Source organism: Salmo salar, unplaced genomic scaffold, assembly GCF_905237065.1.
Source record: "Salmo salar unplaced genomic scaffold, Ssal_v3.1, whole genome shotgun sequence".
Taxonomy (NCBI): domain Eukaryota; kingdom Metazoa; phylum Chordata; class Actinopteri; order Salmoniformes; family Salmonidae; genus Salmo; species Salmo salar.
Genome location: NW_025548301.1, coordinates 245,319 through 263,805, shown reverse-complemented (window position 1 = coordinate 263,805; position 18,487 = coordinate 245,319). Strand labels below are relative to the sequence as shown.

Genomic DNA, 18,487 nt, shown 5'->3' with positions numbered 1-18,487 from the left:
AATGAGCCACACTGATTAAAGAATCCTACAGTACCAAAACACCCTCTCACTCTCTCTCTCACACACACACAGACACACACACACACACACACACACACGCGCAGTGCAGTAATTATAATCCCAGTCTACTGTACACTCCCATCCTCTGCCTCTCTCCATCACTTTCTCTGTCACTTTCTCCATCACTTTCTCCATCACTTTCTCTGTGTTGTCTGTTGCTGTCTCTGTTGGTGAGGGCTAGGCCTACTACAATGCAATATCCAAAACATGACAACACAACTACATAACACCATTAAATACAGTTGATTACTACAATACAACATTCACAACATGACAACACAACTACATAACACCATTAAATACAGTTGAGGATTACTACAATACAACATTCACAACACAACTACATAACACCATTAAATACAGTTGGTTACTACAATACAACATTCACATGACAACACAACTACATACACCATTAAATACAGTTGAACTACAATACAATGCCACGTCATTGCTTTGGAGAAGTTAAAAATAATGTTTTATATTTCTATATGATCAATCCATTAATAATATATGTCTTGTGCTTTTGGCAATGATTTATGTATAATACTTATATGTAACAAGTGATACCATGTATGTCTCTAAAACATTTTGTCTTCATTTTGGCAGATTAACTCATGCTTATTTCAGAAAATTAACTCAGGTTTTCACCCAGCGGCTAAGGAGTTGGAGCTGTGGCAGGAGTTGGACCTGTGGTTGAAAGGTGGCTGGTTTATATCCCGGGCCGGGCGCTGGAAAAAACGGGAGGAATTGATCTGACCCCTGGAGGGCTGCTGGGTTCACGTCCTCAAAACATTAACCTTTCGTTGATCAGAACTCTAGAGGTTCTTCTTCACTGAACCCAAAAATATATATCACTTTTAGTGGTTCCATATATTAAGGAAGTGATAGAAGCCTTTTTGGTTCAATAAGGAACCTTCTTTTCTAAGAGTGTATAATAAACACGTTTTTCTTTTGATTATTTAATTATCTACATCATGTTATTTCAAGATATCCCTTTGGAGCGCAACATCACGTTGTTAAAAAATAATCCTAAATTGGACATGGCTATAAATTAGGCAATTGAAGGCATTAAGGGCATAATATGTGTTTGATGAAAATGAACATTGTATGCAACGTTGTAGGCAACATTATTGGCAAGGGACTTGATGCCTACTATGCCAAAGATATTTAGAGTTGTTTAACGGGTGTGAAGAGTGTGTTGATATAACGGTAATATTGTCAGAATTCTGCTTGTGAAAAAGATCACAATTGGTTAAAAAAAATATGCATTCCATTATATTAGTCAATAATTAAGAGTAGACAAAGTGGTCGTGTCATGTGGAAATTCTATCAAATGTCTTACATTGCAACGAGTACAGTCAGGGTGCCGTGGAACCCCTGCAGTACCTCCACAGACCCCGGATTGAGAACCCCTGATTTAGCAGATGCTCTTATCTAGAGAGATTTACAGTAACTGCATTCATCTTAAGATAGCTATTTATTTTGGAAATAAACATAATAAATTCTTCATAAAATTGTCATCTTACCTCTTAGCTTTGGTGTCATGTCCCTCAGAGAGACTCATTTTAGAGGCAGGGCCCCCTCCTCTCTCTCCTCAGAGAGACTCATTTTACAGCACTGACCCCTAAACAGAGATCCAGCATGTTGGTTGTGGTTAACACAGTGACAACTAAACAGAGATCCAGCATGTTGGTTGTGGTTAACACAGTGACAACTAAACAGAGATCCAACATGTTGGTTGTGGTCAACACAGTGACAACTAAACAGAGATCCAGCATGTTGGTTGTGGTTAACACAGTGACAACTAAACAGAGATCCAACATGTTGGTTGTAGTTAACACAGTGACAACTAAACAGAGATCCAGCATGTTGGTTGTGGTCAACACAGTGACAACTAATTATTGAAGTTCAATTGTTATCATTTATTCATTATCTCTTTGCGAAATAAAACATTTACTAACAGACATAGAAACAGTCAGGTGATTTAATGCATCACATGAACATGTAGTTGTGACATTTCATCTCCATGGTAACTGTCAATAATAATAATAAGTCACTGTTTGTTAAGGTAGTTATAGACAGTACAGCAACAATAATAATAATAATAATAATGATAATAATAATAATAAGTTACTCTTTGTTAAGGTAGTTATAGACAGTACAGCAACAATAACAATAATAATAACAATAATAATAATAATAATAATAAGTCACTGTTTGTTAAGGTAGTTATAGACAGTACAGCAACAACAATAATAATAATAATAATGATAATAATAATAATAAGTTACTCTTTGTTAAGGTAGTTATAGACAGTACAGCAACAATAACAATAATAATAACAATAATAATAATAATAATAATAAGTCACTGTTTGTTAAGGTAGTTATAGACAGTACAGCAACAATAATATTACTATTAATAATAATAATAAGTCACTGTTTGTTAAGGTAGTTATAGACAGTACAACAACACAAGGCCAAATCTCAAAATTATTTTTATTCATTAAAAGTAGGCTATTTATTGTCTTTCAATCTGTTATTTTCTAAATGTACCTGAGAATATAGACTGAAGGCCGAAAATGTATGACCAGTCTAAACCTGTTCAGATCAGTTCACATAACGTTATAGTCCTACCAGTAGCAGGACAGAAAATGTACTGTATATAAACTTGGCTCTGTCATATCCTCACATGGTCTCTCCTATCATTGCTATGCAGACGACACACAATTAATCTTCTCCTTTCCCCCTTCTGATAACCAGGCGGCGAATCGCATCTCTGCATGTCTGTCAGACATATCAGTGTGGATGACGGATCACCACCTCAAGCTGAACCTCGGCAAGACGGAGCTGCTCTTCCTCCCGGGGAAGGACTGCCCGTTCCATGATCTCGCCATCACGGTTGACAACTCCCTTGTGTCCTCCTCCCAGAGTGCTAAGAACCTTGGCGTGATCCTGGACAACACCCTGTCGTTCTCCACTAACATCAAGGCGGTGACCCGATCCTGTAGGTTCATGCTCTACAACATTCGCAGAGTACGACCCTGCCTCACACAGGAAGCGGCGCAGGTCCTAATCCAGGCACTTGTCATCTCCCGTCTGGATTACTGCAACTCGCTGTTGGCTGGGCTCCCTGCCTGTGCCATTAAACCCCTACAACTCATCCAGAACGCCGCAGCCCGTCTGGTGTTCAACCTTCCCAAGTTCTCTCACGTCACCCCGCTCCTCCGCTCTCTCCACTGGCTTCCAGTTGAAGCTCGCATCCGCTACAAGACCATGGTGCTTGCCTACGGAGCTGTGAAGGGAACGGCACCTCCAGACCTTCAGGCTCTGATCAGGCCCTACACCCAAACAAGGGCACTGCGTTCATCCACCTCTGGCCTGCTGGCCCCCCTACCTCTGAGGAAGCAGTGAGAATGTACTGTATATAACCTACATATCATAGATGACCAGTCTAAACCTGTTCAGATCAACATAATGTTATAGTCCTACCAGTAGCAGGACAGAGAATGTACTGTATATAACCTAGATATCATAGATGACCAGCCTAAACCTGTTCACATCAACATAATGTTATAGTCCTACCAGTAGCAGGACAGAGAATGTACTGTATATAACCTACATATCATAGATGACCAGTCTAAACCTGTTCACATCAACATAATGTTATAGTCCTACCAGTAGCAGGACAGAGAATGTACTGTATATAACCTACATATCATAGATGACCAGTCTAAACCTGTTCAGATCAATATAATGTTATAGTCCTACCAGTAGCAGGACAGAGAATGTACTGTATATAACCTACATATCATAGATGACCAGACTAAACCTGTTCAGATCAGTTCACATAATGTTATAGTCCTACCAGTAGCAGGACAGAGAATGTACTGTATATAACCTACATATCATAGATGACCAGTCTAAACCTGTTCAGATCAGTTCACATAATGTTATAGTCCTACCAGTAGCAGGACAGAGAATGTACTGTATATAACCTACCTATCATAGATGACCAGCCTAAACCTGTTCAGATCAACATAACGTTATAGTCCTACCAGTAGCAGGACAGAGAATGTACTGTATATAACCTTCATATCATAGATGACCAGTCTAAACCTGTTCAGATCAACATAATGTTATAGTCCTACCAGTAGCAGGACAGAGAATGTACTGTATATAACCTACATATCATAGATGACCAGTCTAAACCTGTTCAGATCAACATAATGTTATAGTCCTACCAGTAGCAGGACAGAGAATGTACTGTATATAACCTACATATCATAGATGACCAGTCTAAACCTGTTCAGATCAACATAATGTTATAGTCCTACCAGTAGCAGGACAGAGAATGTACTGTATATAACCTACATATCATAGATGACCAGTCTAAACCTGTTCAGATCAGTTCACATAATGTTATAGTCCTACCAGTAGCAGGACAGAGAATGTACTGTATATAACCTACATATCATAGATGACCAGAAAGTTACTTTCGTTTGCTCTACTCATTTACATATCAGGTTCTTCCTGTTCTCTCTCCCTCCCTCTCTCTTAACAGCTCCTTCAAGTGTCTGGAACTTTTGGAGGGATGTGAAACCATTCTTCCACGAGAAATTCCATAATTTGCTGTTTTGATGATGGTAAGTTTTCAATTGTGTTGAGACTCTGACCTGTCCAATGAGCCACACTGATTAAAGAATCCTACAGTACCAAAACACCCTCTCACTCTCTCTCTCACACACACACAGACACACACACACACACACACACACACGCGCAGTGCAGTAATTATAATCCCAGTCTACTGTACACTCCCATCCTCTGCCTCTCTCCATCACTTTCTCTGTCACTTTCTCCATCACTTTCTCCATCACTTTCTCTGTGTTGTCTGTTGCTGTCTCTGTTGGTGAGGGCTAGGCCTACTACAATGCAATATCCAAAACATGACAACACAACTACATAACACCATTAAATACAGTTGATTACTACAATACAACATTCACAACATGACAACACAACTACATAACACCATTAAATACAGTTGAGGATTACTACAATACAACATTCACAACACAACTACATAACACCATTAAATACAGTTGGTTACTACAATACAACATTCACATGACAACACAACTACATACACCATTAAATACAGTTGAACTACAATACAATGCCACGTCATTGCTTTGGAGAAGTTAAAAATAATGTTTTATATTTCTATATGATCAATCCATTAATAATATATGTCTTGTGCTTTTGGCAATGATTTATGTATAATACTTATATGTAACAAGTGATACCATGTATGTCTCTAAAACATTTTGTCTTCATTTTGGCAGATTAACTCATGCTTATTTCAGAAAATTAACTCAGGTTTTCACCCAGCGGCTAAGGAGTTGGAGCTGTGGCAGGAGTTGGACCTGTGGTTGAAAGGTGGCTGGTTTATATCCCGGGCCGGGCGCTGGAAAAAACGGGAGGAATTGATCTGACCCCTGGAGGGCTGCTGGGTTCACGTCCTCAAAACATTAACCTTTCGTTGATCAGAACTCTAGAGGTTCTTCTTCACTGAACCCAAAAATATATATCACTTTTAGTGGTTCCATATATTAAGGAAGTGATAGAAGCCTTTTTGGTTCAATAAGGAACCTTCTTTTCTAAGAGTGTATAATAAACACGTTTTTCTTTTGATTATTTAATTATCTACATCATGTTATTTCAAGATATCCCTTTGGAGCGCAACATCACGTTGTTAAAAAATAATCCTAAATTGGACATGGCTATAAATTAGGCAATTGAAGGCATTAAGGGCATAATATGTGTTTGATGAAAATGAACATTGTATGCAACGTTGTAGGCAACATTATTGGCAAGGGACTTGATGCCTACTATGCCAAAGATATTTAGAGTTGTTAAACGGGTGTGAAGAGTGTGTTGATATAACGGTAATATTGTCAGAATTCTGCTTGTGAAAAAGATCACAATTGGTTAAAAAAATATGCATTCCATTATATTAGTCAATAATTAAGAGTAGACAAAGTGGTCGTGTCATGTGGAAATTCTATCAAATGTCTTACATTGCAACGAGTACAGTCAGGGTGCCGTGGAACCCCTGCAGTACCTCCACAGACCCCGGATTGAGAACCCCTGATTTAGCAGATGCTCTTATCCAGAGAGAATTACAGTAACTGCATTCATCTTAAGATAGCTATTTATTTTGGAAATAAACATAATAAATTCTTCATAAAATTGTCATCTTACCTCTTAGCTTTGGTGTCATGTCCCTCAGAGAGACTCATTTTAGAGGCAGGGCCCCCCTCCTCTCTCTCCTCAGAGAGATTCATTTTACAGCACTGACCCCTAAACAGAGATCCAGCATGTTGGTTGTGGTTAACACAGTGACAACTAAACAGAGATCCAACATGTTGGTTGTGGTTAACACAGTGACAACTAAACAGAGATCCAGCATGTTGGTTGTGGTTAACACAGTGACAACTAAACAGAGATCCAACATGTTGGTTGTGGTCAACACAGTGACAACTAAACAGAGATCCAGCATGTTGGTTGTGGTTAACACAGTGACAACTAAACAGAGATCCAACATGTTGGTTGTGGTTAACACAGTGACAACTAAACAGAGATCCAACATGTTGGTTGTGGTTAACACAGTAACAACTAAACAGAGATCCAGCATGTTGGTTGTGGTTAACACAGTAACAACTAATTATTTAATGTCAATTGTTATCATTTATTCATTATCTCTTTGCGAAATAAAACATTTACTAACAGACATAGAAACAGTCAGGTGATTTAATGCATCACATGAACATGTAGTTGTGACATTTCATCTCCATGGTAACTGTCAATAATAATAATAAGTCACTGTTTGTTAAGGTAGTTATAGACAGTACAGCAACAATAATAATAATAATAATAATAAGTCACTGTTTGTTAAGGTAGTTATAGACAGTACAGCAACAACAATAATAATAATAATAATAATAATGATAATAATAATAATAAGTTACTCTTTGTTAAGGTAGTTATAGACAGTACAGCAACAATAATAACAATAATAATAATAATAATAATAATAAGTCACTGTTTGTTAAGGTAGTTATAGACAGTACAGCAACAATAATATTACTATTAATAATAATAATAAGTCACTGTTTGTTAAGGTAGTTATAGACAGTACAACAACACAAGGCCAAATCTCAAAATTATTTTTATTCATTAAAAGTAGGCTATTTATTGTCTTTCAATCTGTTATTTTCTAAATGTACCTGAGAATATAGACTGAAGGCCGAAAATGTATGACCAGTCTAAACCTGTTCAGATCAGTTCACATAACGTTATAGTCCTACCAGTAGCAGGACAGAAAATGTACTGTATATAACCTTGGCTCTGTCATATCCTCACATGGTCTCTCCTATCATTGCTATGCAGACGACACACAATTAATCTTCTCCTTTCCCCCTTCTGATAACCAGGCGGCGAATCGCATCTCTGCATGTCTGTCAGACATATCAGTGTGGATGACGGATCACCACCTCAAGCTGAACCTCGGCAAGACGGAGCTGCTCTTCCTCCCGGGAAAGGACTGCCCGTTCCATGATCTCGCCATCACGGTTGACAACTCCCTTGTGTCCTCCTCCCAGAGTGCTAAGAACCTTGGCGTGATCCTGGACAACACCCTGTCGTTCTCCACCAACATCAAGGCGGTGACCCGATCCTGTAGGTTCATGCTCTACAACATTCGCAGAGTACGACCCTGCCTCACACAGGAAGCGGCGCAGGTCCTAATCCAGGCACTTGTCATCTCCCGTCTGGATTACTGCAACTCGCTGTTGGCTGGGCTCCCTGCCTGTGCCATTAAACCCCTACAACTCATCCAGAACGCCGCAGCCCGTCTGGTGTTCAACCTTCCCAAGTTCTCTCACGTCACCCCGCTCCTCCGCTCTCTCCACTGGCTTCCAGTTGAAGCTCGCATCCGCTACAAGACCATGGTGATTGCCTACGGAGCTGTGAAGGGAACGGCACCTCCATACCTTCAGGCTCTGATCAGGCCCTACACCCAAACAAGGGCACTGCGTTCATCCACCTCTGGCCTGCTGGCCCCCCTACCTCTGAGGAAGCAGTGAGAATGTACTGTATATAACCTACATATCATAGATGACCAGTCTAAACCTGTTCAGATCAACATAATGTTATAGTCCTACCAGTAGCAGGACAGAGAATGTACTGTATATAACCTACATATCATAGATGACCAGTCTAAACCTGTTCAGATCAACATAATGTTATAGTCCTACCAGTAGCAGGACAGAGAATGTACTGTATATAACCTACATATCATAGATGACCAGTCTAAACCTGTTCAGATCAATATAATGTTATAGTCCTACCAGTAGCAGGACAGAGAATGTACTGTATATAACCTACATATCATAGATGACCAGACTAAACCTGTTCAGATCAGTTCACATAATGTTATAGTCCTACCAGTAGCAGGACAGAGAATGTACTGTATATAACCTACCTATCATAGATGACCAGCCTAAACCTGTTCAGATCAACATAACGTTATAGTCCTACCAGTAGCAGGACAGAGAATGTACTGTATATAACCTACATATCATAGATGACCAGTCTAAACCTGTTCAGATCAACATAATGTTATAGTCCTACCAGTAGCAGGACAGAGAATGTACTGTATATAACCTACATATCATAGATGACCAGTCTAAACCTGTTCACATCAACATAATGTTATAGTCCTACCAGTAGCAGGACAGAGAATGTACTGTATATAACCTTCATATCATAGATGACCAGTCTAAACCTGTTCAGATCAACATAATGTTATAGTCCTACCAGTAGCAGGACAGAGAATGTACTGTATATAACCTACATATCATAGATGACCAGTCTAAACCTGTTCAGATCAACATAATGTTATAGTCCTACCAGTAGCAGGACAGAGAATGTACTGTATATAACCTACATATCATACATGACCAGTTTAAACCTGTTCAGATCAACATAATGTTATAGTCCTACCAGTAGCTGGACAGAGAATGTACTGTATATAACCTACAAATCATAGATGACCAGCCTAAATCTGTTCAGATCAGTTCACATAATGTTATAGTCCTACCATTAGCAAGTCAGAGAATGTACTGTATATAACCTACATATCATAGATGACCTGTCTAAACCTGTTCCGATCAGTTCACAGAGACCATCAGGTTTGTCAGCATGATAAGTGATCATATCTCAAACCTACACTGACTATTTAATGTCTGACGTCGCCCTAACCTTATAATAGTTTGTAGGTAGCCTAGACCTACAGTACGAGAGTCTGCCAGTCTTTCCTACATACCAACACATTTATTTAATGTTACCGAGAAATATGTGCCACAGTTTCAACAGCCGTTTTGTAACTGCGTAGGTTACAAACCTACTTTTAATTTCATATGAGGAAATCACATAACTTACAGTCACTGGTGCAGCTGCCTGTTTTCTTGCAGATGAAGTAGCTTTCATAGGCAACTCATTCAACCAGCCTAAACAACAGTAAATAAAATATGTTAAATGGTCAAAAGCCAATCCTGATATAGTCATATACATTAGAGAGAGGTATATATATCCTGATATAACCATATACATTAGAGAGAGGTATATATATCCTGATATAGTCATATACATTAGAGAGAGGTATATATATCCTGATAGAGCCATATACATTAGAGAGAGGTATATATATCCTGATATACTCATATACATTAGAGAGAGGTATATATATCCTGATATAGTCATATACATTAGAGAGAGGTATATATATCCTGATATAACCATATACATTAGAGAGAGGTATATATATCCTGATATAGTCATATACATTAGAGAGAGGTATATATATATCCTATATATAACCATATCCAATAGAGAGAGGTATAAATATCCTGATATAACCATATCCATTAGAGAGAGGTATATATATCCTGATATAGTCATATACATTAGAGAGAGGTATATATATCCTTATATAACCATATCCAATAGAGAGAGGTATATATATCCTGATATAGCCATATACATTAGAGGTATATATATCCTGATATAGCCATATACATTAGAGGTATATTGCTACAGGTGTTGGATCTTAATTTGAGCCAGTTTGCTACAGCAGGAAAATAATCCTGCAGAAACAGGACATTTGAATTATTATGTGGATTATAATTAATGAACAGTTTTGTGGAATTTATCATCTTCAGAAACCGTTTTTAAAGTTTAATTACACTCAAATACACTACAAGTTTATTTTTTCTGCAACAGGGTGATCAAATTAAAATCCTACATCTGTACAGAGATTATGGCTTTACATTTACATCATTTAGCAGACACTCTTATCCAGAGCGACTTACAGTAGTGAATGCATACATTTCATACATTTTATTTTTTCTGTGCTGGCCCCCCGTGGGAATTGAACCCACAACCCTGGCGTTGCAAACACCATGCTCTACCAACTGAGCTACAGGGAAGGCTACTCTTCATCTGAAAAGGGCAGTTTGACTTATTAGCAATAACATTGCAACTGTCAGCTGCTGTAAACCTCTGTGATTGGATGTTATAGACCCCCATACATATCCCCATGTACAATTATGTGTACAGATGTAGGATCTTCATTTGATCACCCCCCACTGCAGAAGAACTTTCCAGCAATGCAGGACATCTAAAACTTGTTGTGTATTCCTTGTGGCTCCGTTGGTAGAGCATGGTGTTTGCAACGCCAGCATGGTGTGTGCAATGCCAGGGTTGTGGGTTCGATTCGCCGGGGGCCAGTACATAATAAAAATAATAAAAAAATGCATGAAATGTATTCTCTGGATAAGAGTGTCTGCTAAATGACTCAAATGTAAAAGGTTTACAAAGGCTTCTGAAGTTTGTAATTTCCACTTAGATCTTTTCCTTACGAAAAATGTAGTAACTCCTACAGAAATGTCAATTAAGTATAATTCACATAATAATTCACGTTTCCTGTTCCTGCAGGAATATTTTAATAAACTGGCTCAAATTAAGATCCTACATATGTACGTGCAAATGTACTTGGTGAATAAAGGTGATTGTGATTCTACAAAGGTTGAGTCTCTAGATTCCCTTGCTGCTCTGGAGAAATAATGAAATGGTTGTCATGGTGATTTAACCTGTTGGGGATAGGGGGCAGTATTTGCACGGCCGGATAAGAAACGTACCCAATTTAATCTGGTTACTACTCCTGCCCAGTAACTAGAATATGCATATCATTGTTTGATTTGGATAGAAAACACCCTAAAGTTTCTAAAACTGTTTGAATGGTGGCTGTGAGTATAACAGAACTCATTTGGCAGGCCAAAACCTGAGAAGATTCCAAACAGAAAGTGCCCTCTCTGACCATTTCATGGCCTTCTTGATCATCTCTAACCAAAACAGGGGATCTCTGTTATAACGTGACATTTTCTAACGCTCCCATAGGCTCTCAGAAGGCGCCAGAACGATGAATGGTGGCTTTGCAGGCCATGGCTGAAAAACATTAGTGCATTTGGTAAGTGGTCGACCTGAGGACAATGAGACTGGAAGCGCGTGCACGAGCCGACACCATGTTTACTTTCTCTCTCTTTGAACGAAAACAACGACTCCCGGTCGGAATATTATCGCTTTTTTTACGTGAAAAATAGCATAAAAATTTATTTTAAACAGCGGTTGACATGCTTCGAAGTACGGTAATGGAATATTTTGAATTTTTTTGTCACGAAACGCGTCGGGCGCGTCACCCTTCTTTACCCTTCGGATAGTGTCTTGAACGCACGAACAAAACGCCTCTATTTGGATATAACTATGGATTATTTGGATCCAAACCAACATTTGTTATTGAAGTAGAAGTCCTGGGAGTGCATTCTGACAATGCACCAATAGGCTTAACCCACATGGTGGGAATTGTTACCTGGCTCACACTGTCCCAAATGCAATTTTAAAAAAGCAAGTCTCAGACACTATTTCTGACACCAATGTAGCGAACAGCGGGGCAGGGAAGCCAACCCAGGTCGCACATGTAAAAGGCCAACAACCTACGCATCGTGCCATTGGCACCAATTCACTTGGGTCACTTGTTTGGAATTGTGAAGTGGCTCATATAGCGAGGATCACTGCACTTTAGTGGAACTATGATACAATTACATTATCATATGAAATGTAGAGGATCACTACACTATAGTGGAACTATGATACAATTACATTATCATATGAAATGTAGAGGATCAGTACGCTATAGAGGAACTATGATACAAATACATTATCATATAAAATTTAGAGGATCACTACGCTATAGAGGAACTATGATACAATTACATTATCATATGAAATGTAGAGGATCACTACACTATAGTAGAACTATGATATGACAAGGTGTAGTACTGAAACTACCGAGGTTACCTAGCCAGCTACACGTTCAAAGTCAACAACGCAGCCACTGCTAGCTAGCCTACTCCACCAGCCAGCAGTACTGTATCATCTTAGTCAATAACATTTTTGCAACGTAAGCTTAACTTCCTGAACATTCGAGACGTGTAGTCCACTTGTCACTCCAATCTCATTTGCATTAGCGTAGCCTCTTCTGTAGCTTGTCTACTATGTGCCTGCCTATCCCTGTTCTCTCTCCTCTGCACAGGCCATACAAACGCTCCACACCGCGTGGCACTCTAACCTGGTGGGCCCAGCGCGCACGACCCACGTGGAGTTCCAGGTCTCCGGCAGCCTCTGGAACTGCCGGTCTGCGGCCAACAAGGCTGAGTTCATCTCAGCCTATGCTACCCTCCAGTCCCTAGACTTCCTGGCGCTGACGGAAACATGGATCACCACAGATAACACTGCTACTCCTACTGCTCTCTCCTCGTCTGACTACGTGTTCTCGCATACCCCTAGAGCATCGAGCCAGCGGGGTGGTGGCACTGGAATCCTCATCTCTCCCAAGTGGACATTCTCTCTTTCTCCCCTGACCCATCTGTCTATCTCCTCATTTGAATTCCATGCTGTCACAGTTACCAGCCCTTTCAAGCTTAACATCCTTATCATTTATCGCCCTCCAGGTTCCCTTGGAGAGTTCATCAATGAGCTTGACGCCTTGATAAGTTCCTTTCCTGAGGATGGCTCACCTCTCACAGTTCTGGGTGACTTTAACCTCCCCACGTCTACCTTCGACTCATTCCTCTCTGCCTCCTTCTTTCCACTCCTCTCCTCTTTCGACCTCACCCTCTCACCTTCCCCCCCCTACTCACAAGGCAGGCAATACGCTTGACCTCATCTTTACTAGATGCTGTTCTTCCACTAATCTCATTGCAACTCCCCTCCAAGTCTCCGACCACTACCTTGTATCCTTTTCCCTCTCGCTCTCATCCAACACTTCTCACTCTCCCCCTACTCGGATGGTATTGCGCCGTCCCAACCTTCGCTCTCTCTCTCCCGCTACTCTCTCCTCTTCCATCCTATCATCTCTTCCCTCTGCTCAAACCTTCTCCAACCTATCTCCTGATTCTGCCTCCTCAACCCTCCTCTCCTCCCTCTCTGCATCCTTTGATCTCCTCTGTCCCCTATCCTCCAGGCCGGCTCGGTCCTCCCCTCCTGCTCCGTGGCTCGACGACTCACTGCGAGCTCACAGAACAGGGCTCCGGGCAGCCGAGCGGAAATGGAGGAAAACTCGCCTCCCCTGCGGACCTGGCATCCTTTCACTCCCTCCTCTCTACATTTTCCTCTTCTGTCTCTGCTGCTAAAGCCACTTTCTACCACTCTAAACTCCAAGCATCTGCCTCTAACCCTAGGAAGCTCTTTGCTACCTTCTCCTCCCTCCTGAATCCTCCTCCCCCTCCCCCCTCCTCCCTCTCTGCGGATGACTTCGTCAACCATTTTGAAAAGAAGGTTGACGACATCCGATCCTCGTTTGCTAAGTCAAACGACACTGCTGGTCCTGCTCACACTGCCCTACCCTGTGCTTTGACCTCTTTCTCCCCTCTCTCTCCAGATGAAATCTCGCGTCTTGTGACGGCCGGCCGCCCAACAACCTGCCCACTTGACCCTATCCCCTCCTCTCTTCTCCAGACCATTTCCGGAGACCTTCTCCCCTACCTCACCTCGCTCATCAACGCATCCTTGACCGCTGGCTACGTCCCTTCCGTCTTCAAGAGAGCGAGAGTTGCACCCCTTCTGAAAAAAACCTACACTCGACCCCTCCGATGTCAACAACTACAGGCCAGTATCCCTTCTTTCCTTTCTCTCCAAAACTCTTGAACGCGCCGTGCTTGGCCAGCTCTCTTGCTATCTCTCTCAGAATGACCTTCTTGATCCTAATCAGTCAGGTTTCAAGACTGGGCATTCAACTGAGACTGCTCTTCTCTGTGTCACGGAGGCTCTCCGCACTGCTAAAGCTAACTCTCTCTCCTCTGCTCTCATCCTTCTAGACCTATCTGCTGCCTTTGATACCGTGAACCATCAGATCCTCCTCTCCACCCTCTCCGAGCTGGGCATCTCTGGCACCGCGCACGCTTGGATTGCGTCCTACCTGACAGGTCGCTCCTACCAGGTGGCGTGGCGAGAATCTGTCTCCGCACCACGTGCTCTCACCACTGGTGTCCCCCAGGGCTCTGTTCTTGGCCCACTCCTATTCTCGCTATACACCAAGTCACTTGGCTCTGTCATATCCTCACATGGTCTCTCATATCATTGCTATGCAGATGACACACAATTAATCTTCTCCTTTCCCCCTTCTGACAACCAGGTGGCGAATCGCATCTCTGCATGTCTGGCAGACATATCAGTGTGGATGACGGATCACCACCTCAAGCTGAACCTCGGCAAGACGGAGCTGCTCTTCCTCCCGGGGAAGGACTGCCCGTTCCATGATCTCGCCATCACGGTTGACAACTCCCTTGTGTCCTCCTCCCAGAGTGCTAAGAGCCTTGGCGTGACCCTGGACAACACCCTGTCGTTCTCCACCAACATCAAGGCGGTGACCCGATCCTGTAGGTTCATGCTCTACAACATTCGCAGAGTACGACCCTGCCTCACACAGGAAGCGGCGCAGGTCCTAATCCAGGCACTTGTCATCTCCCGTCTGGATTACTGCAACTCGCTGTTGGCTGGGCTCCCTGCCTGTGCCATTAAACCCCTACAACTCATCCAGAACGCCGCAGCCCGTCTGGTGTTCAACCTTCCCAAGTTCTCTCACGTCACCCCGCTCCTCCGCTCTCTCCACTGGCTTCCAGTCGAAGCTCGCATCCGCTACAAGACCATGGTGCTTGCCTACGGAGCTGTTAGGGGAACGGCACCTCCGTACCTTCAGGCTCTGATCAGGCCCTACACCCAAACAAGGGCACTCCGTTCATCCACCTCTGGCCTGCTCGCCTCCCTACCTCTGAGGAAGCACAGTTCCCGCTCAGCCCAGTCAAAACTGTTCGCTGCTCTGGCACCCCAATGGTGGAACAAGCTCCCTCACGACGCCAGGACAGCGGAGTCAATCACCACCTTCCGGAGACACCTGAAACCCCACCTCTTCAAGGAATACCTGGGTTAGGATAAGGTAATCCTTCTAACCCCCCCTTAAAAGATTTAGATGCACTATTGTAAAGTGGTTGTTCCACTGGATATTATAGGTGAATGCACCAATTTGTAAGTCGCTCTGGATAAGAGCGTCTGCTAAATGACTAAAATGTAAATGTAAATGATACAATTACATTATCATATGAAATGTAGAGGTTCACTACACTATAGTAGAACTATGATACAAATACATTATCATATGAAATGTAGAGGATCACTACGCTATAGAGGAACTATGATACAATTATATTGAAATGTTAAATGTAGAACTATAATATCTGAATATTGATATATTGAATTTGACTTGACCACGTCCAGTCAGCTCCATTTTGTCTGATTAAACTGACACCAACCTGTCTCAGTAGTAGTAGACTGTTAGGAGTGTTTTACTGTCATTCACTATACTAACATTACACCAACCTGTCTCAGTAGTAGTAGACTGTTAGGAGTGTTTTACTGTCATTCACTATACTAACATTACACCAACCTGTCTCAGTAGTAGTAGACTGTTAGGAGTGTTTTACTGTCATTCACTATACTAACATTACACCAACCTGTCTCAGTAGTAGTAGACTGTTAGGAGTGTTTTACTGTCATTCACTATACTAACATCACACCAACCTGTCTCAGTAGTAGTAGACTGTTAGGAGTGTTTTACTGTCATTCACTATACTAACATTACACCAACCTGTCTTAGTAGTAGTAGACTGTTAGGAGTGTTTTACTGTCATTCACTATACTAACATTACACCAACCTGTCTCAGTAGTAGTAGACTGTTAGGAGTGTTTTACTGTCATTCACTATACTAACATTACACCAACCTGTCTCAGTAGTAGTAGACTGTTAGGAGTGTTTTACTGTCATTCACTATACTAACATTACACCAACCTGTCTCAGTAGTAGTAGACTGTTAGGAGTGTTTTACTGTCATTCACTATACTAACATTACACCAAACTGTCTCAGTAGTAGTAGACTGTTAGGAGTGTTTTACTGTCATTCACTATACTAACATTACACCAACCTGTCTCAGTAGTAGTAGACTGTTAGGAGTGTTTTACTGTCATTCACTATACTAACATTACACCAACCTGTCTCAGTAGTAGTAGACTGTTAGGAGTGTTTTACTGTCATTCACTATACTAACATTACACCAACCTGTCTCAGTTGTAGTAGACTGTTAGGAGTGTTTTACTGTCATTCACTATACTAACATTACACCATACATTTAATTTATCTACACACTTTACAATAATCCCTGACAGGATTGTCACCTTGTAGCCTGAATTCACAACCAGAACATGTCAAGTCATTGAGATATTTTCTGTTCTGCTGAGAGAGCAGCTTTCTGATGACTAGCACTCTGTATATTCTGATGGATGAGGCCTGAGATGGAATGTGAAGATAACTGAAGCTGGCTAGCTTTAGAAAACCAGAATATCTAGCTTGCATATTAGTGTACCACCAGGCTATGTTCAGGTTTCAGCATCAGGTATAAACAGCCGAGTTGTTGGCTACAAACTGGGTTGTATTCATTAGTTTACTCCACAGCCAACAGTTCTAAAATGATGCATAAACAGTTTACTCCAAACACTGTACAATGTGACCTAAACGGTTTCTGTTGCCAAATGTTTTGCTACGGTCGGCACTAATGAATACACACAACCTGTTTTGAGGAAGTGTAAGTTATTGTTTGGCTTTCCACAAAATGTTTTAAAAATGTTTTGAGAAGACTTGTCTATAGACCTATGATCCAGTACACTCTTAGAATAAAGGGTTCCAAACAGGTCCTCCGTCTGTCCCCATAGGAGATTATTTGGGGTTCCAGGTAGAACCCTTCTGGCTTCAATGTAAAACCCTCTGTGGAAAGGGTTCTTCATGGAACCCAAAAGGGTTCTACCTAGTACCAAAATATGTTCTACAAAGGGTTCTCCTATGGGGACAGCCAAAGAACCCTTTTAGATTCTAGATAGTGTAGGAGCGATCACCCTGGGGCACACAGATGGGCACAGAACGAATTCACCCCACACATCTAATTTACATCAAAAACATTTTAAGGAGAGTAGGACTATTATAACACTGTCCACCAAAAATATCATCAACTATATGAATACACACAACAATACCATCAACTATATGAATACACATAACAATATCATCAACTATATGAATACACATAACAATATCATCAACTATATGAATACACACAACAATATCATCAGCTATATTAATACACATAACAATATCATCAACTATATTAATACACATATCATCAACTATATGAATACACATAACAAAATCATCAACTATATGAATACACAACAATATCATCAACTATATTAATACACATAACAATATCATCAACTATATGAATACACATAACAATATCATCAACTATATGAATACACAATAATCATCTTACCTTTTATCTCTCTCTCAATAGAAACAGAGTCTGGAATGATCATTCGGTCTTCGAAAGTTACTTTCGTTTGCTCTGCTCATTTACATATCAGGTTCTGCCTGTTCTCTCTCCACTCCCTCTCTCTTTACAGCTCTTACAATGTGCAGCTCCTCTCTCTCCCCAGGGGTAGCAGCTCCTCTCTCCCCAGGGGTAGCAGCTCCTCTCTCCCCAGGGGTAGTAGCTCCTCTCTCCCCAGAAGTAGCAGCTCCTCTCTCCCCAGGGGTAGCAGCTCCTCTCTCCCCAGGGGTAGCAGCTCCTCTCTCCCCAGGGGTAGCAGCTCCTCTCTCCCCAGGGGTAGCAGCTCCTCTCTCCCTAGGGGTAGCAGCTCCTCT

General features: G+C 41.3%; 1 long non-coding RNA gene across 1 annotated transcript; it reads right to left on the bottom strand.

The window, feature by feature from the left end:
* Positions 1-4,550: 4,550 nt before the first annotated feature.
* LOC123732874 (uncharacterized) lies at positions 4,551-18,260 on the bottom strand. Its single transcript, XR_006763452.1, has 4 exons — positions 18,117-18,260; positions 9,567-9,634; positions 6,327-6,425; positions 4,551-5,529 (listed from the first exon to the last, which is right to left on the bottom strand). It is a non-coding gene; the product is annotated as an uncharacterized lncRNA (long non-coding RNA).
* Between the last annotated feature and the right edge of the window lie 227 nt (positions 18,261-18,487).